This window comes from Parasteatoda tepidariorum, chromosome 11 (genome assembly GCF_982258835.1).
Source record: "Parasteatoda tepidariorum strain Cologne lab strain chromosome 11, Ptep-v5.0, whole genome shotgun sequence".
Classification (NCBI taxonomy): domain Eukaryota; kingdom Metazoa; phylum Arthropoda; class Arachnida; order Araneae; family Theridiidae; genus Parasteatoda; species Parasteatoda tepidariorum.
The window spans coordinates 78,912,797-78,934,678 of record NC_141765.1 but is presented as its reverse complement, the minus strand read 5'-3'; positions in this window follow the sequence as shown (position 1 = coordinate 78,934,678).

Below are 21,882 nucleotides of genomic sequence, written 5' to 3'. Positions count from 1 at the left end.
GCGACGAAGGGGGCACACGTGGAAGTTCATTGACAAGGTTCATGAAAGTTTTTGAGTCTATCTAACCATTTATGTTATTAATTTTAATCCATCTTTATTATTTTATGAGTTATTAAACATCAAAATGGGTCCGAGACTTTATAAACACCCTGTTTATTTGAATTTCTGTAAATGTTGTTAATGGTAATACTGTCTTCAGTGTATTTTATTTTGTGGCTGTGTTCATGACATGCTTTTTAGCTACGAGGATTGAATAGAAATGGCAGAAAAATATTTATCTGAAAAGGAAAATTAATTTCATCCAGTTAATTTAAATGATAAAAAAAATACTTTCTAATGTTTTAAGACCTGCCACTATTATTGAAAATATGACTTTCTTACTAATTTATATTTTTTTCCCTTTTAGGTTCCAATAATTACAAGTTTCAACACGTAGACGGAAACAGTATTTAAAATAATTTTGTTGGTTTGTAAAAAAAGTGAAATTTTAGTTTTAAATAAAAGTACTTTGAATTTCAGCTGACTAATTATTTAAATTTGTAGTTTTATAGCTTTAAAAATTCAAGCACCTTAGACAACTATCTTCTAAAAATACGAGTATGAGTTTCCATAAATAATTTTTACTAACTGTAGAATTTGGATAAGTGTTATTTTAAGATGATTTAAATCAATCTATTAAAATTATAGAAGAATTATGCATTTTAAACTTTCTTTTATAGCTTAACAAAAGAAGCAATTACTGCCGAAGGTTTAATATTAAAAATTTCAGGTTGATAAATGATCTCTACTAGTGAAAAAAATGTAATGTACATTATTCTTCATATAATATATATAATATCTTTATATATATATTATATTTTTTACATAGTGAGTCTAAAAATTAATAAACTAGGTGGTCCGTATAACACCTCACCTTCGTAAGTGCTAAAAAAAAACATCTTTGGTTGATAAATTAATGCTTCTAAAAATACAAAAATATATACTTGAGGTTACGAAATAATAACTTAAGGTAGAACATGGAACACATGGCGCTAATTAAAAATAACCTTTCCAATTGTTGAAAATACATTTGAGGTTGATTTATAACAACCAGAAGTGTAAAACGACACACCACAGGTTGATAAATATATGCCTCTACAAGCATAAAATTATATACCTGAGGTTGAAAAACAATTACCTGATGTCGAACAAAATACTCCGGAGGTAGATTTATAATAAGCTGAAGTGTAAAATGACACACCATAGGTTGAAAAATATCTACCTCTACAAGCATAAAATTACATACCTGAGGTTGAAAAATAATTACCTGAAGTCGAACAAAATACACCTGAGGTTGATTTATAATAACCAGAAGTGTAAAATGACACACCTTAGATTGTTGAATAAATACTTCCACAAGTGTAAAAAAATATACTTCAGGCTGAAACATATATACCTCTGGAGGTATATTTAAGGTATATTTGAGGTTGATTTTGAGGTATTCATTTGCTCCCTTTTCAACCTTTACGACGTATTTAAACAACAACCTCCTTTATACCTTGAAAATATACCTCGTTTATACCTCGATTTTTTCATAAGGGTACAACTATTGGGATTATATGTTTCCAGATTGCGGCCATCCCTATAATTTGAGAGACAAAAACCCAAGTAACACCATAAAACAGGTATGTCTGTTCAGAGAAAGTATGTTTTTGTGTCTGATTTCATAACTTTAAATATCGTGGGCACAAATCAATTAGCATATATGTCATCCATTCGCACCTTTAAGATTAAGTCCTTAAATGTGAAGATACGATCATTAGATGAAAAATTATTTAGAATGGACCATTTATTTTATGCGTATCGTACATACGTATATATACTTTAAGTAGTACATATAAGTATGTATAATCTTATGTACGTTAATTCACTTATATGTAGATACACACATACTTTATTGTTGTTGTTGTAGTTGTAGTTAACGTCGCACTAGAGCTGCAAGATGCGCTATTGGAGACGGTTTGGGAAACACCCCTGAGGATGATCCGAAGACATGCCATCACAATTTTGATCCTCTGCAGAGGGGATGGCACCCCCGCTTCGGTAACCCGACGACCTGCACTCGAAGTCGAGCACTTTACGGTAGAACAGTATAACGAGGACCAATACCGCACACTCTCGGGCCCTACGCAGTCTGATCCAAGTGGTCACCCATCCGCACACTGACCGTAGCCAGTGATGCTTGACTTCGGTGATCTGCTGGGAACCGTGTCTTAACAATCAGTCCACTGCGGGACACACATACTTTATATGAATATACATAATGTATATATGTATCTATGTAAATGTGGGTATATTTGTACTCCCGTATGTTTGTACGTATATACACAATTTATGTTCAATATATGTACGCATGTATTCATGTGCTATGTAATAACGATGTATGCATTTATGTATAAACAGGGCGCAAGAAAGGGAAACCCCTGAAAATATTTTATCTATTGATCGGACTTCAATGTATATACTACAACTCGATCATAGTTGTTTGAATGTCTAACTTTATGAGGAATTCAGCTCCTAGACCCTTAAAACAGGAGAAGCACCTGCCATCTGCAAAATATGGTCTCAACAGTTTATGAAGGAGAACGGTAGAAAGTTTGAATCACTTAATGTTAAAATTCCTTTTTGCAAAGTTCGCCTTGTATAACTTTTAAAGCAAATTTAAAATTTGAATGAAATCAATCGAAGAGTTCTTCAGAAATCGAATTTTACATAAATAACTTTTTTTAAAATTGGACTAATTGGAAACTAGTAGTCCGATTTCATTCAAATTTCTCATTTTGCCTTTAAAATTACTTTCTTAAAAATTATGAAATTTTTTTTCTATATTTTGCAATGAAAAGTGTTTTCGACAATTAGCAAATAAAATAAAAATAATTTTTATTTAAGGTTATTTTTTGCATTGAATTATCTTTGGATGAACGAATCTTATAATAGTGTGTAAAAACTTCATGATTCGCTTAAAAAAGTTTTTCAAATCTAGAGAAATGCTCAAAAAGTTTTGTTAACATTAAGAGATCCAAACATTCAATCGCTCTCCTGCCTCAACAACTTTGGCAATATTTTCAGGCTGGAAAACTTTTAAAATATTGACTACCTTCCATATGTTGAGGATCAAAAATTCAAATCCATCGGAGAAGAAAAAATCATTTTTTTTTTCTTTCTGGTTTTGTAACTTAAAATATCGTTTGTATAAATTAATTAGCATGTACAAGATTATGTCCTCGAACAAAATTAAATTGAGACTCAAGACGTAAAAAATTTACATATTAGATTGAAAGTTATTTAAGCCGAGTAATTTTGCTTCGCACTATACATAAATATGAAGTCGAATCAATAAACTACATTCAAGTTCCGAAAATTTTGTCGTAGAAGCAATCCATCAATTAGTACCCATGAGCCGCTACAATCGATCACGTTATCTTCCATGTTGAACCCGAACTATCGCCTAAAACAAACGGAACTAGGGTGCCTAAGAACTGGTCACAAAAATTTTTATGGACATTATTCGAAACTTGACAGTATTCGACGATTTTTGATCAATTATAGAGATCAAATTTCTCAAATGAATTCCAATTTCAAAATGAATCACAATTATTCCTATAAGCAATCAATTCTACTTATGGTGATTAAAAGACGAATAAAACATATATTATCCTGTCTTGAAATCAAAATTGCTTAAGCTAATCGGAAAGTTACCGAAATTACAAGTACAATCTTCTAGCCATAGATACACTCGAAAGTGGGTTAAGAAAATATCATAAATGCTACGTTTGGCAAAAATCAGAATCAAATTATAGTAATACGCAGTTTCTATTTTAAAATCTTGATAAGTCGTCTGGAGCCTCATAAAACTTTTTAATATGGAAAAATCTTCAATTTCTGAAATATTATTTTTATTTGTTGAGCTATATTTTGGTATTAATGTAAATCTAACTAACGTTAGTGCTAATTTCCATTTTTTATAATAACTATAAATGTATTGTAAAGCTATTTACTTGAATCTATCGGCAACTCATACATCCAAAAATATAAAAATAATAATAATTAAGGTAAAATAGTATAAACAGTAATAAATTAAAATATTGATAATTAAATTTAAATTAAAGTTTCAGTGTTTACTTGAAACTTACTGAAATTAAGAAGGGAGCATAATAACCGTTTAATGTCCTTTGGGTAAGGCCGTTCCAAGCATAAATTTAAGTTTTAAATTGAGTTAATATTAATTGATAATCTTAAAAAAACAAGTAACAATGCGTAAATTGAATACTTAATAAGGCAAATGAAATGCAATTAAACCGTGCACCTACTTTCTATATCAAAACAAGGAAATATCTTAAACGTGGAACAATAAAACAGAATATCATTAAGAAATTTCAATTTTAAACTATTATCAAGCAAGTAAACTCTAAAAGTGTAAATGATCAGAAGCCGTAATATTAGTGCAAAGTTGCGCATGACGTAAGCAGCAGTTTTTAAGACAGTATTTTGAGAGAGAGGAGAATCTGGGGATTACAATAATTTTCAAAAGTTAAATTTAGTGAGATTATTTTTTTATTTTCTTTTATTTTTTATTTTCTTTTCTTTTTTTTATTTTCCTTTATTTTTATTATTATTTTTAATTGAATAAGAATATTGAAGTTTGAACATTAAGCATTGCCTCAAAGTTTCGGTACAATAAGGCTAATAGAAGTTTTTCTAGTTTTTAAAAGAACTTCGTTTAAAATTTTATTTATCGCATTTCAATTTTAATTTTATGTATTTTAGACGTATATTTGTATATTAAACAGACTTATATTAAACAGACGAATATTAAACACGTATATTAAACAGACCTTTGGAAAAACTTGTTTTTCTTTTTATTAGTTCCTTTTACATTTCTTTTTTATTTTAAATTTTTATTTTCAACAATGTTTTGCCGATAATGTATAGAAGAAATTCGTGACACGAAAAAACTACTGCAAAATTTCAGGAATGGTTGAACATTAACATACCTGCTTACTTATGAACTTTTTCGAGAAAATCTATTACAGCAGTAACAAAATTTAAATTGAGAGGTATAAAATTATAACATCCTTTTAAAATGTCTAATTTCACATGACAAAATGCAAAATTTGAGCATAATCGGTTGAATAGTTTCTGAGAAATCGAATTTTAAATATACACAGGAACAATTCGATAGATTTAGCTCGATTTTGTATTTTGCCATGTATAATTACGTACATAAAAATTGTATAAAAGGTTGTCTGCCTTATAATTCAAAAATTTTCCAGCTATTATTTAACAGCGTAATAAAAAATAATAAATATTTACTAAAGTTTATTTTCTGCATGCCATTATCTTTGGATAAACGAATTTTAAAATTATGTTCAAAATTTTTTTAACTCGCTTAATAAGGTCTCTATATATGGTGAAGTAAGCAAAATGTAAAATTAAGATAGAGGATTCCAAACTTTGGATCCCCCTCATGATCAAACTATAGGGACAATATTCCCCAGATTGTTGCTACCCCCTATATTTCGGGGGTTCAAAATCTGAATCCGTCGGAAAAACGGTATGTTTATTCAGAGAAAACACAATTTTGTGTTTAATTTCGTAACTAAAAAAATCGCCAGCACTAACTAATTAGCATATTTGAGATCACATATTTGAGTCACTAAATTAAAACTTAAACCGTGACCAGGACCGAACTCGTGACCACCGAGTCCACAAACGTCTTTTCCCATGGCGCAAACAACCACACCACGACTCACACGTTGCTTTCACGAATATATAGCTTAAAGAACTTCCTTCCCGTTAATTAACAAAATCTATTTTGGCCCACTATGTGCCCCCTAATTAGTGTATAAAAATTTCCTTTATTACGATTGTTTGGTATATAAAACTCTAATTTCTGGCAGAGTTTGAAAATTAGAAGTTAATATTAAAGGGAGTTACGTAGTGAGTCGTGTGCGTAACTCCGGAGTCGAAATTTATCCGTTTTTCAGCTATTATTCCCTCTTTCCCAAAGAAAAATAATTACTTTTATATATATAGCACTTTATTCTCGTTGAAATATCGAAAAATAAATTTTAAAAAGTAAAATAAAGTAAATAGAAAAAAAAAATTAAAAATTAATCCTTGACCAGGACCGAACCCCTGATCACCGATTCAACAAACTTCTTTACACATGGCGCTGACAACCACACCACGACTTACACGTTGCTTCCACGAATATATAGCTTAAAGAACTTCCTTCCCGTTAATTAACAAAATCTATTTTGGCCCACTATGTGCCCCCTAATTAGTGTATAAAAATTTCCTTTATTACGATTGTTTGGTATATAAAACTCTAATTTCTGGCAGAGTTTGAAAATTAGAAGTTAATATTAAAGGGAGTTACGTAGTGATTCGTGTGCGTAACTCCGGAGTCTAAATTTATCCGTTTTTCAGCTATTATTCCCTCTTTCCCAAAGAAAAATAATTACTTTTATATATATAACACTTTATTCTCGTTGAAATATCGAAAAATTAATTTTAGAAAGTAAATTAAAGTAAAGAGAAAAAAAATTAAAATTTTATCCGTGACCAGGACCGAACCCCTGATCACCGATTCAACAAACTTTATTACCCATGGCGCTGACAAACACACCACGACTCACACGTTGCTTCCACGAATATATAGCTTAAAGAACTTCCTTCGCGTTAATTAACAAAATCTATTTTGGCCCACTATGTGCCCCCTAATTAGTGTATAAAAATTTCATTTATTACGATTGTTTGGTATATAAAACTCTAATTTCTGGCAGAGTTTGAAAATAAGTTAATATTAAAGGGAGTTACGTAGTGATACGTGTGCGTAACTCCGGAGTCGAAATTTATCCGTTTTTCAGCTATTATTCCCTCTTTCCCAAAGAAAAATAATTACTTTATATATAGCACTTTATTCTCGTTGAAATATCGAAAAATAAATTTTAAAAAGTAAAATAAAGTAAATAGAAAAAAAAATTAAAAATTAATCCTTGTCCAGTTCCGAACCCCTGCTCACCGATTCAACAAACTTCTTTACCCATGGCGCTAACAACCACACCACGACTCACACGTTGCTTCCACGAATATATAGCTTAGAGATCTTCCTTCGCGTTAATTAACAAAATCTATTTTGGCCCACTATGTGCCCCCTAATTAGTGTATAAAAATTTCCCTTATTACGATTGTTTGGTATATAAAACTCTAATTTCTGGCAGAGTTTGAAAATTGGAAGTTAATATTAAAGGGAGTTACGTAGTGAGTCGTGTGCGTAACTCCGGAGTCGAAATTTATCCGTTTTTCAGCTATTATTCCCTCTTTCCCAAAGAAAAATAATTACTTTTATATATATAGCACTTTATTCTCGTTGAAATATCGAAAAATAAATTTTAAAAAGTAAAATAAAGTAAATAGAAAAAAAAAATTAAAAATTAATCCTTGACCAGGACCGAACCCCTGATCACCGATTCAACAAACTTTATTACCCATGGCGCTGACAAACACACCACGACTCACACGTTGCTTCCACGAATATATAGCTTAAAGAGCTTCCTTTGCGTTAATTAACAAAATCTATTTTGGCCCACTATGTGCCCCCTAATTAGTGTATAAAAATTTCATTTATTACGATTGTTTGGTATATAAAACTCTAATTTCTGGCAGAGTTTGAAAATAAGTTAATATTAAAGGGAGTTACGTAGTGATACGTGTGCGTAACTCCGGAGTCGAAATTTATCCGTTTTTCAGCTATTATTCCCTCTTTCCCAAAGAAAAATAATTACTTTATATATAGCACTTTATTCTCGTTGAAATATCGAAAAATAAATTTTAAAAAGTAAAATAAAGTAAATAGAAAAAAAAATTAAAAATTAATCCTTGTCCAGTTCCGAACCCCTGCTCACCGATTCAACAAACTTCTTTACCCATGGCGCTAACAACCACACCACGACTCACACGTTGCTTCCACGAATATATAGCTTAGAGATCTTCCTTCGCGTTAATTAACAAAATCTATTTTGGCCCACTATGTGCCCCCTAATTAGTATATTAAATTTTCCTTTATTACGATTGTTTGGTATATAAAACTCTAATTTCTGGCAGAGTTTGAAAATTATAAGTTAATATTAAAGGGAGTTACGTGGTGTGTCGTGTGCGTAACTCCGGAGTCGAAATTTATCCGTTTTTCAGCTATTATTCCCTCTTTCCCAAAGAAAAATAATTACTTTTATATATATAACACTTTATTCTCGTTGAAATATCGAAAAATAAATTTTAAAAAGTAAAATAAAGTAAATAGAAAAAAAAATTAAAAATTTATCCGTGACCAGAACCGAACCCCTGATCACCGATTCAACAAACTTCTTTACACATGACGATGACAACCACACCACGACTAACACGTTGCTTCCACGAATATATAGCTTAAAGATCTTCCTTCCCGTTAATTAACAAAATATATTTTGGCCCACTATGTGCCCCCTAATTAGTGTATAAAAATTTCCTTTATTACGATTGTTTGGTATATAAAACTCTAAATTCTGGCAGAGTTTGAAAATTATAAGTTAATATTAAAGGGAGTTACGTAGTGAGTCATGTGCGTAACTCCGGAGTCGAAATTTATCCGTTTTTCAGCTATTATTCCCTCTTTCCCAAAGAAAAATAATTACGTTTATATATATAACACTTCATTCTCATAGAAATATGGAAAATAAATTTTAAAAAGTAAAATAAAGTAAATAGAAAAAAAAATTAAAAATTAATCCGTGACCAGGACCGAACCCCTGATCACCGATTCAACAAACTTCTTCACCCATGGCGCTGACAACCACACCACGACTCACACGTTGCTTCCACGAATATATAGCTTAAAGAACTTCCTTCCCGTTAATTAACAAAATCTATTTTGGCCCACTATGTGCCCCCTAATTAGTGTATAAAAATTTCCCTTATTACGATTGTTTGGTATATAAAACTCTAATTTCTGGCAGAGTTTGAAAATTGGAAGTTAATATTAAAGGGAGTTACGTAGTGAGTCGTGTGCGTAACTCCGGAGTCGAAATTTATCCGTTTTTCAGCTATTATTCCCTCTTTCCCAAAGAAAAATAATTACTTTTATATATATAGCACTTTATTCTCGTTGAAATATCGAAAAATAAATTTTAAAAAGTAAAATAAAGTAAATAGAAAAAAAAAATTAAAAATTAATCCTTGACCAGGACCGAACCCCTGATCACCGATTCAACAAACTTTATTACCCATGGCGCTGACAAACACACCACGACTCACACGTTGCTTCCACGAATATATAGCTTAAAGAACTTCCTTCGCGTTAATTAACAAAATCTATTTTGGCCCACTATGTGCCCCCTAATTAGTGTATAAAAATTTCATTTATTACGATTGTTTGGTATATAAAACTCTAATTTCTGGCAGAGTTTGAAAATAAGTTAGTATTAAAGGGAGTTACGTAGTGATACGTGTGCGTAACTCCGGAGTCGAAATTTATCCGTTTTTCAGCTATTATTCCCTCTTTCCCAAAGAAAAATAATTACTTTATATATAGCACTTTATTCTCGTTGAAATATCGAAAAATAAATTTTAAAAAGTAAAATAAAGTAAATAGAAAAAAAATTAAAAATTAATCCTTGTCCAGTTCCGAACCCCTGCTCACCGATTCAACAAACTTCTTTACCCATGGCGCTAACAACCACACCACGACTCACACGTTGCTTCCACGAATATATAGCTTAGAGATCTTCCTTCGCGTTAATTAACAAAATCTATTTTGGCCCACTATGTGCCCCCTAATTAGTATATTAAATTTTCCTTTATTACGATTGTTTGGTATATAAAACTCTAATTTCTGGCAGAGTTTGAAAATTATAAGTTAATATTAAAGGGAGTTACGTGGTGTGTCGTGTGCGTAACTCCGGAGTCGAAATTTATCCGTTTTTCAGCTATTATTCCCTCTTTCCCAAAGAAAAATAATTACTTTTATATATATAACACTTTATTCTCGTTGAAATATCGAAAAATAAATTTTAAAAAGTAAAATAAAGTAAATAGAAAAAAAAATTAAAAATTAATCCGTGGCCAGTACCGAACCCCTGATCACCGATTCAACAAACTTCATTACCCATGGCGCTAACAACCACACCACGACTCACACGTTGCTTCCACGAATATATAGCTTAAAGAACTTCCTTCGCGTTAATTATTAAAATCTATTTAGGCCCACTATGTGCCCCCTAATTAGTGTATAAAAATTTCCTTTATTACAATTGTTTGGTATATAAAACTCTAATATCTGGCAGAGTTTGAAAATTATAAGTTAATATTAAAGGGAGTTACGTAGTGATTCGTGTGCGTAACTCCGGAATCGAAATTTTTCCGTTTTTCAGCTATTATTCCCTCTTTCCCAAAGAAAAATAATTACTTTTATATATATAACACCTTATTCTCGTTGAAATATCGAAAAATAAATTTTAAAAAGTAAAATAAGGTAAATAGAAAAAAAAATTAAAAATTAATCCGTAACCAGGACCGAACCCCTGATCACCGATTCAACAAACTTCTTTACACATGGCGCTGGCAACCACACCACGACTTACACGTTGCTTCCACGAATATATAGCTTAAATATCTTCCTTCCCGTTAATTAACAAAATCTATTTTGGCCCACTATGTGCCCCCTAATTAGTGTATAAAAATTTCCTTTATTACGATTGTTTGGTATATAAAACTCTATTATCTGGCAGAGTTTGAAAATTATAAGTTAATATTAAAGGGAGTTACGTAGTGATTCGTGTGCGTAACTCCGGAGTCGAAATTTTTCCGTTTTTCAGCTATTATTCCCTCTTTATCAAAGAAAAATAATTATTTTTATATATATAATACTTTATTCTCGTTGAAATATCGAAAAATAAATTTTAAAAAGTAAAATAAGGTAAATAGAAAAAAAAATTAAAAATTAATCCGTGACCAGGACCGATCCCCTGATCACCGATTCAACAAAATTCGTTACCCATGGCGCTAACATCCACACCACGACTCACACGTTGCTTCTGCGAATATATAGCTTAAAGAGCTTCCTTTCCGTTAATTAACAAAATCTATTTTGGCCCACTATGTGCCCCCTAATTAGTGTATAAAAATTTCCTTTATTACGATTGTTTGGTATATAAAACTCTAAATTCTGGCAGAGTTTGAAAATTATAAGTTAATATTAAAGAGAGTTACGTATGGATTCGTGTGGTAACTCCGGAGTCGAAATTTATCCGTTTTTCAGGTATTATTCCCTCTTTCCCAAAGAAAAATAATTAGTTTTATATATATAACACTTTATTCACGTTGAAATTTCGAAAAATAAATTAAAGAGTAAAATAAAGTAAATAGAAAAAAAAAATTAAAAATTAATCCGTGACCAGGACCGAACTCCTGATCACCGATTCAACAAATTTCTTCACCCATGGTGCTAACATCCACACCACGACTCACACATTGCTTCTGCGAATATATAGCTTAAAGAACTTCCTTCCCGTTAATTAACAAAATCTAATTTGGCCCACTATGTGCCCCCTAATTAGTGTATAAAAATTTCCTTTATTACGATTGTTTGGTATATAAAACTCTAATTTCTGGCAGAGTTTGAAAATTATAAGTTAATATTAAAGGGAGTTACGTAGTGATTCGTGTGCGTATCTATGGAGTCGAAATTTTTCCGTTTTTCAGCTATTATTCCCTATTTCCCAAAGAAAAATAATTACTTTTATATATATAGCACTTTATTCTCGTTGAAATATCGAAAAATAAATTTTAAAAAGTAAAATAAAGTAAATAGAAAAAAAAAATTAAAAATTAATCCTTGACCAGGACCGAACCCCTGATCACCGATTCAACAAACTTTATTACCCATGGCGCTGACAAACACACCACGACTCACACGTTGCTTCCACGAATATATAGCTTAAAGAACTTCCTTCGCGTTAATTAACAAAATCTATTTTGGCCCACTATGTGCCCCCTAATTAGTGTATAAAAATTTCATTTATTACGATTGTTTGGTATATAAAACTCTAATTTCTGGCAGAGTTTGAAAATAAGTTAGTATTAAAGGGAGTTACGTAGTGATACGTGTGCGTAACTCCGGAGTCGAAATTTATCCGTTTTTCAGCTATTATTCCCTCTTTCCCAAAGAAAAATAATTACTTTATATATAGCACTTTATTCTCGTTGAAATATCGAAAAATAAATTTTAAAAAGTAAAATAAAGTAAATAGAAAAAAAATTAAAAATTAATCCTTGTCCAGTTCCGAACCCCTGCTCACCGATTCAACAAACTTCTTTACCCATGGCGCTAACAACCACACCACGACTCACACGTTGCTTCCACGAATATATAGCTTAGAGATCTTCCTTCGCGTTAATTAACAAAATCTATTTTGGCCCACTATGTGCCCCCTAATTAGTATATTAAATTTTCCTTTATTACGATTGTTTGGTATATAAAACTCTAATTTCTGGCAGAGTTTGAAAATTATAAGTTAATATTAAAGGGAGTTACGTGGTGTGTCGTGTGCGTAACTCCGGAGTCGAAATTTATCCGTTTTTCAGCTATTATTCCCTCTTTCCCAAAGAAAAATAATTACTTTTATATATATAACACTTTATTCTCGTTGAAATATCGAAAAATAAATTTTAAAAAGTAAAATAAAGTAAATAGAAAAAAAAATTAAAAATTAATCCGTGGCCAGTACCGAACCCCTGATCACCGATTCAACAAACTTCATTACCCATGGCGCTAACAACCACACCACGACTCACACGTTGCTTCCACGAATATATAGCTTAAAGAACTTCCTTCGCGTTAATTATTAAAATCTATTTAGGCCCACTATGTGCCCCCTAATTAGTGTATAAAAATTTCCTTTATTACAATTGTTTGGTATATAAAACTCTAATATCTGGCAGAGTTTGAAAATTATAAGTTAATATTAAAGGGAGTTACGTAGTGATTCGTGTGCGTAACTCCGGAATCGAAATTTTTCCGTTTTTCAGCTATTATTCCCTCTTTCCCAAAGAAAAATAATTACTTTTATATATATAACACCTTATTCTCGTTGAAATATCGAAAAATAAATTTTAAAAAGTAAAATAAGGTAAATAGAAAAAAAAATTAAAAATTAATCCGTAACCAGGACCGAATCCCTGATCACCGATTCAACAAACTTCTTTACACATGGCGCTGGCAACCACACCACGACTTACACGTCGCTTCCACGAATATATAGCTTAAATATCTTCCTTCCCGTTAATTAACAAAATCTATTTTGGCCCACTATGTGCCCCCTAATTAGTGTATAAAAATTTCCTTTATTACGATTGTTTGGTATATAAAACTCTATTATCTGGCAGAGTTTGAAAATTATAAGTTAATATTAAAGGGAGTTACGTAGTGATTCGTGTGCGTAACTCCGGAGTCGAAATTTTTCCGTTTTTCAGCTATTATTCCCTCTTTATCAAAGAAAAATAATTATTTTTATATATATAATACTTTATTCTCGTTGAAATATCGAAAAATAAATTTTAAAAAGTAAAATAAGGTAAATAGAAAAAAAAATTAAAAATTAATCCGTGACCAGGACCGATCCCCTGATCACCGATTCAACAAACTTCTTTACCCATGGCGCTAACATCCACACCACGACTCACACGTTGCTTCTGCGAATATATAGCTTAAAGAGCTTCCTTTCCGTTAATTAACAAAATCTATTTTGGCCCACTATGTGCCCCCTAATTAGTGTATAAAAATTTCCTTTATTACGATTGTTTGGTATATAAAACTCTAAATTCTGGCAGAGTTTGAAAATTATAAGTTAATATTAAAGAGAGTTACGTATGGATTCGTGTGGTAACTCCGGAGTCGAAATTTATCCGTTTTTCAGGTATTATTCCCTCTTTCCCAAAGAAAAATAATTAGTTTTATATATATAACACTTTATTCACGTTGAAATTTCGAAAAATAAATTAAAGAGTAAAATAAAGTAAATAGAAAAAAAAAATGAAAAATTAATCCGTGACCAGGACCGAACTCCTGATCACCGATTCAACAAATTTCTTCACCCATGGTGCTAACATCCACACCACGACTCACACATTGCTTCTGCGAATATATAGCTTAAAGAACTTCCTTCCCGTTAATTAACAAAATCTAATTTGGCCCACTATGTGCCCCCTAATTAGTGTATAAAAATTTCCTTTATTACGATTGTTTGGTATATAAAACTCTAATTTCTGGCAGAGTTTGAAAATTACAAGTTAATATTAAAGGGAGTTACGTAGTGATTCGTGTGCGTATCTATGGAGTCGAAATTTTTCCGTTTTTCAGCTATTATTCCCTATTTCCCAAAGAAAAATAATTACTTTTATATATATAGCACTTTATTCTCGTTGAAATATCGAAAAATAAATTTTAAAAAGTAAAATAAAGAAAATAGAAAAAAAAATTAAAAATTAATCCGTGACCAGGTCTGAACCCCTGATCACCGATTCAACAAACTTCTTTACCCATGGCGCTGACAACCACACCACGACTTACACGTTGCTTCCACGAATATATAGCTTAAAGAACTTCCTTCCCGTTAATTAACAAAATCTATTTTGGAACACTATGTGCCCCCTAATTAGTGTATAAAAATTTCCTTTATTACGATTGTTTGGTATATAAAACTCTAAATTCTGGCAGAGTTTGAAAATTATAAGTTAATATTAAAGAGAGTTACGTAGTGAGTCGAGTGCGTAACTCCGGAGTCGAAATTTATCCGTTTTTCAGCTATTATTCCCTCTTTCCCAAAGAAAAATAATTACTTTTATATATATAACACTTTATTCTCGTTGAAATATCGAAAAATAAATTTTAAAAAGTAAAATAAAGTAAATAGAAAAAAAAATTTAAAATTAAGCCGTGACCAGGACCGAACCCCTGATCACCGAGTCAGCAAACTTCTTTACACATGGCGCTGATAACCACACCACGACAAACACGTTGCTTCTGCGAATATATAGCTTAAAGAACTTCCTTCCCGTTAATTAACAAAATCTAATTTGGCCCACTATGTGCCCCCTATTTAGTGTATAAAAATTTCCTTTATTACGATTGTTTGGTATATAAAACTCTAATTTCAGGCAGAGTTTGAAAATTATAAGTTAATATTAAAGGGAGTTACGTAGTGAGTCGTGTGCGTAACTCCGGAGTTGAAATTTATCCCTTTTTTAGATATTATTCCCTCCTTCCCAAATAAAAATAATTAATTTTATATATATAACACTTTATTCACGTTGAAATTTCGAAAAATAAATATAAAAAAGTAAAATAAAGTAAATAGAAAAAAAAATTAAAAATTAATCCGTGACCAGGACCGAACCCCTGATCACCGATTCAACAAAATTCTTTACCCATGGCGCTAACATCCACACCACGACTCACACGTTGCTTCTGCGAATATATAGCTTAAAGAGCTTCCTTTCCGTTAATTAACAAAATCTATTTTGGCCCACTATGTGCCCCCTAATTAGTGTATAAAAATTTCCTTTATTACGATTGTTTGGTATATAAAACTCTAAATTCTGGCAGAGTTTGAAAATTATAAGTTAATATTAAAGAGAGTTACGTATGGATTCGTGTGGTAACTCCGGAGTCGAAATTTATCCGTTTTTCAGGTATTATTCCCTCTTTCCCAAAGAAAAATAATTAGTTTTATATATATAACACTTTATTCACGTTGAAATTTCGAAAAATAAATTAAAGAGTAAAATAAAGTAAATAGAAAAAAAAAATTAAAAATTAATCCGTGACCAGGACCGAACTCCTGATCACCGATTCAACAAATTTCTTCACCCATGGTGCTAACATCCACACCACGACTCACACATTGCTTCTGCGAATATATAGCTTAAAGAACTTCCTTCCCGTTAATTAACAAAATCTAATTTGGCCCACTATGTGCCCCCTAATTAGTGTATAAAAATTTCCTTTATTACGATTGTTTGGTATATAAAACTCTAATTTCTGGCAGAGTTTGAAAATTATAAGTTAATATTAAAGGGAGTTACGTAGTGATTCGTGTGCGTATCTATGGAGTCGAAATTTTTCCGTTTTTCAGCTATTATTCCCTATTTCCCAAAGAAAAATAATTACTTTTATATATATAGCACTTTATTCTCGTTGAAATATCGAAAAATAAATTTTAAAAAGTAAAATAAAGTAAATAGAAAAAAAAAAATTAAAAATTAATCCTTGACCAGGACCGAACCCCTGATCACCGATTCAACAAACTTTATTACCCATGGCGCTGACAAACACACCACGACTCACACGTTGCTTCCACGAATATATAGCTTAAAGAACTTCCTTCGCGTTAATTAACAAAATCTATTTTGGCCCACTATGTGCCCCCTAATTAGTGTATAAAAATTTCATTTATTACGATTGTTTGGTATATAAAACTCTAATTTCTGGCAGAGTTTGAAAATAAGTTAGTATTAAAGGGAGTTACGTAGTGATACGTGTGCGTAACTCCGGAGTCGAAATTTATCCGTTTTTCAGCTATTATTCCCTCTTTCCCAAAGAAAAATAATTACTTTATATATAGCACTTTATTCTCGTTGAAATATCGAAAAATAAATTTTAAAAAGTAAAATAAAGTAAATAGAAAAAAAATTAAAAATTAATCCTTGTCCAGTTCCGAACCCCTGCTCACCGATTCAACAAACTTCTTTACCCATGGCGCTAACAACCACACCACGACTCACACGTTGCTTCCACGAATATATAGCTTAGAGATCTTCCTTCGCGTTAATTAACAAAATCTATTTTGGCCCACTATGTGCCCCCTAATTAGTATATTAAATTTTCCTTTATTACGATTGTTTGGTATATAAAACTCTAATTTCTGGCAGAGTTTGAAAATTATAAGTTAATATTAAAGGGAGTTACGTGGTGTGTCGTGTGCGTAACTCCGGAGTCGAAATTTATCCGTTTTTCAGCTATTATTCCCTCTTTCCCAAAGAAAAATAATTACTTTTATATATATAACACTTTATTCTCGTTGAAATATCGAAAAATAAATTTTAAAAAGTAAAATAAAGTAAATAGAAAAAAAAATTAAAAATTAATCCGTGGCCAGTACCGAACCCCTGATCACCGATTCAACAAACTTCATTACCCATGGCGCTAACAACCACACCACGACTCACACGTTGCTTCCACGAATATATAGCTTAAAGAACTTCCTTCGCGTTAATTATTAAAATCTATTTAGGCCCACTATGTGCCCCCTAATTAGTGTATAAAAATTTCCTTTATTACAATTGTTTGGTATATAAAACTCTAATATCTGGCAGAGTTTGAAAATTATAAGTTAATATTAAAGGGAGTTACGTAGTGATTCGTGTGCGTAACTCCGGAATCGAAATTTTTCCGTTTTTCAGCTATTATTCCCTCTTTCCCAAAGAAAAATAATTACTTTTATATATATAACACCTTATTCTCGTTGAAATATCGAAAAATAAATTTTAAAAAGTAAAATAAGGTAAATAGAAAAAAAAATTAAAAATTAATCCGTAACCAGGACCGAATCCCTGATCACCGATTCAACAAACTTCTTTACACATGGCGCTGGCAACCACACCACGACTTACACGTCGCTTCCACGAATATATAGCTTAAATATCTTCCTTCCCGTTAATTAACAAAATCTATTTTGGCCCACTATGTGCCCCCTAATTAGTGTATAAAAATTTCCTTTATTACGATTGTTTGGTATATAAAACTCTATTATCTGGCAGAGTTTGAAAATTATAAGTTAATATTAAAGGGAGTTACGTAGTGATTCGTGTGCGTAACTCCGGAGTCGAAATTTTTCCGTTTTTCAGCTATTATTCCCTCTTTATCAAAGAAAAATAATTATTTTTATATATATAATACTTTATTCTCGTTGAAATATCGAAAAATAAATTTTAAAAAGTACAATAAGGTAAATAGAAAAAAAAATTAAAAATTAATCCGTGACCAGGACCGATCCCCTGATCACCGATTCAACAAACTTCTTTACCCATGGCGCTAACATCCACACCACGACTCACACGTTGCTTCTGCGAATATATAGCTTAAAGAGCTTCCTTTCCGTTAATTAACAAAATCTATTTTGGCCCACTATGTGCCCCCTAATTAGTGTATAAAAATTTCCTTTATTACGATTGTTTGGTATATAAAACTCTAAATTCTGGCAGAGTTTGAAAATTATAAGTTAATATTAAAGAGAGTTACGTATGGATTCGTGTGGTAACTCCGGAGTCGAAATTTATCCGTTTTTCAGGTATTATTCCCTCTTTCCCAAAGAAAAATAATTAGTTTTATATATATAACACTTTATTCACGTTGAAATTTCGAAAAATAAATTAAAGAGTAAAATAAAGTAAATAGAAAAAAAAAATGAAAAATTAATCCGTGACCAGGACCGAACTCCTGATCACCGATTCAACAAATTTCTTCACCCATGGTGCTAACATCCACACCACGACTCACACATTGCTTCTGCGAATATATAGCTTAAAGAACTTCCTTCCCGTTAATTAACAAAATCTAATTTGGCCCACTATGTGCCCCCTAATTAGTGTATAAAAATTTCCTTTATTACGATTGTTTGGTATATAAAACTCTAATTTCTGGCAGAGTTTGAAAATTACAAGTTAATATTAAAGGGAGTTACGTAGTGATTCGTGTGCGTATCTATGGAGTCGAAATTTTTCCGTTTTTCAGCTATTATTCCCTATTTCCCAAAGAAAAATAATTACTTTTATATATATAGCACTTTATTCTCGTTGAAATATCGAAAAATAAATTTTAAAAAGTAAAATAAAGAAAATAGAAAAAAAAATTAAAAATTAATCCGTGACCAGGTCTGAACCCCTGATCACCGATTCAACAAACTTCTTTACCCATGGCGCTGACAACCACACCACGACTTACACGTTGCTTCCACGAATATATAGCTTAAAGAACTTCCTTCCCGTTAATTAACAAAATCTATTTTGGAACACTATGTGCCCCCTAATTAGTGTATAAAAATTTCCTTTATTACGATTGTTTGGTATATAAAACTCTAAATTCTGGCAGAGTTTGAAAATTATAAGTTAATATTAAAGAGAGTTACGTAGTGAGTCGAGTGCGTAACTCCGGAGTCGAAATTTATCCGTTTTTCAGCTATTATTCCCTCTTTCCCAAAGAAAAATAATTACTTTTATATATATAACACTTTATTCTCGTTGAAATATCGAAAAATAAATTTTAAAAAGTAAAATAAAGTAAATAGAAAAAAAAATTTAAAATTAAGCCGTGACCAGGACCGAACCCCTGATCACCGAGTCAGCAAACTTCTTTACACATGGCGCTGATAACCACACCACGACAAACACGTTGCTTCTGCGAATATATAGCTTAAAGAACTTCCTTCCCGTTAATTAACAAAATCTAATTTGGCCCACTATGTGCCCCCTATTTAGTGTATAAAAATTTCCTTTATTACGATTGTTTGGTATATAAAACTCTAATTTCAGGCAGAGTTTGAAAATTATAAGTTAATATTAAAGGGAGTTACGTAGTGAGTCGTGTGCGTAACTCCGGAGTTGAAATTTATCCCTTTTTTAGATATTATTCCCTCCTTCCCAAATAAAAATAATTAATTTTATATATATAACACTTTATTCACGTTGAAATTTCGAAAAATAAATATAAAAAAGTAAAATAAAGTAAATAGAAAAAAAAATTAAAAATTAATCCGTGACCAGGACCGAACCCCTGATCACCGATTCAACAAAATTCTTTATCCATGGTGCTGACAACCTCACCACGACTCACACGTTGCTTCCACGAATATATAGCTTAAAGAACTTCCTTCCCGTTAATTAACAAAATCTATTTTGGCCCACTATGTGCCCCCTAATTAGTGTATAAAAATTTCATTTAATACGATTGTTTGGTATATAAAGCTCTAATTTCTGGCAGAGTTTGAAAATTATAAGTTAATATTAAAGAGAGTTACGTAGTGAGTCGTGCGCGTGACACCGGAGTCGAAATTTATCCGTTTTTCAGCTATTATTCCCTCTTTCCCAAAGAAAAATAATTACTTTTATATATATATAACACTTTATTCTCGTTGAAATATCGAAAAATAAATTTTAAAAAGTAAAATAAAGTAAATAGAAAAAAAAATTAAAAATTAATCCGTGACCAGGACCGATCCCCTGATCACCGATTCAACAAACTTCTTTACCCATGGCGCTATCAACGACACCACGACTCACACGTTGCTTCCACGAATATATAGCTTAAAGAACTTCCTTCCCGTTAATTAACAAAATCTATTTTGGCCCACTATGTGCCCCCTAATTAGTGTATAAAAATTTCCCTTATTACGATTGTTTGGTATATAAAACTCTAATTTCTGGCAGAGTTTGAAAATTGGAAGTTAATATTAAAGGGAGTTACGTAGTGAGTCGTGTGCGTAACTCCGGAGTCGAAATTTATCCGTTTTTCAGCTATTATTCCCTCTTTCCCAAAGAAAAATAATTACTTTTATATATATAGCACTTTATTCTCGTTGAAATATCGAAAAATAAATTTTAAAAAGTAAAATAAAGTAAATAGAAAAAAAAAATTAAAAATTAATCCTTGACCAGGACCGAACCCCTGATCACCGATTCAACAAACTTTATTACCCATGGCGCTGACAAACACACCACGACTCACACGTTGCTTCCACGAATATATAGCTTAAAGAACTTCCTTCGCGTTAATTAACAAAATCTATTTTGGCCCACTATGTGCCCCCTAATTAGTGTATAAAAATTTCATTTATTACGATTGTTTGGTATATAAAACTCTAATTTCTGGCAGAGTTTGAAAATAAGTTAATATTAAAGGGAGTTACGTAGTGATTCGTGTGCGTAACTCCGGAGTCGAAATTTATCCGTTTTTCAGCTATTATTCCCTCTTTCCCAAAGAAAAATAATTACTTTATATATAGCACTTTATTCTCGTTGAAATATCGAAAAATAAATTTTAAAAAGTAAAATAAAGTAAATAGAAGAAAAATTAAAAATTAATCCTTGTCCAGTTCCGAACCCCTGCTCACCGATTCAACAAACTTCTTTACCCATGGCGCTAACAACCACACCACGACTCACACGTTGCTTCCACGAATATATAGCTTAGAGATCTTCCTTCGCGTTAATTAACAAAATCTATTTTGGCCCACTATGTGCCCCCTAATTAGTATATTAAATTTTCCTTTATTACGATTGTTTGGTATATAAAACTCTAATTTCTGGCAGAGTTTGAAAATTATAAGTTAATATTAAAGGGAGTTACGTGGTGTGTCGTGTGCGTAACTCCGGAGTCGAAATTTATCCGTTTTTCAGCTATTATTCCCTCTTTCCCAAAGAAAAATAATTACTTTTATATATATAACACTTTATTCTCGTTGAAATATCGAAAAATAAATTTTAAAAAGTAAAATAAAGTAAATAGAAAAAAAAATTAAAAATTAATCCGTGGCCAGTACCGAACCCCTGATCACCGATTCAACAAACTTCATTACCCATGGCGCTAACAACCACACCACGACTCACACGTTGCTTCCACGAATATATAGCTTAAAGAACTTCCTTCGCGTTAATTATTAAAATCTATTTAGGCCCACTATGTGCCCCCTAATTAGTGTATAAAAATTTCCTTTATTACAATTGTTTGGTATATAAAACTCTAATATCTGGCAG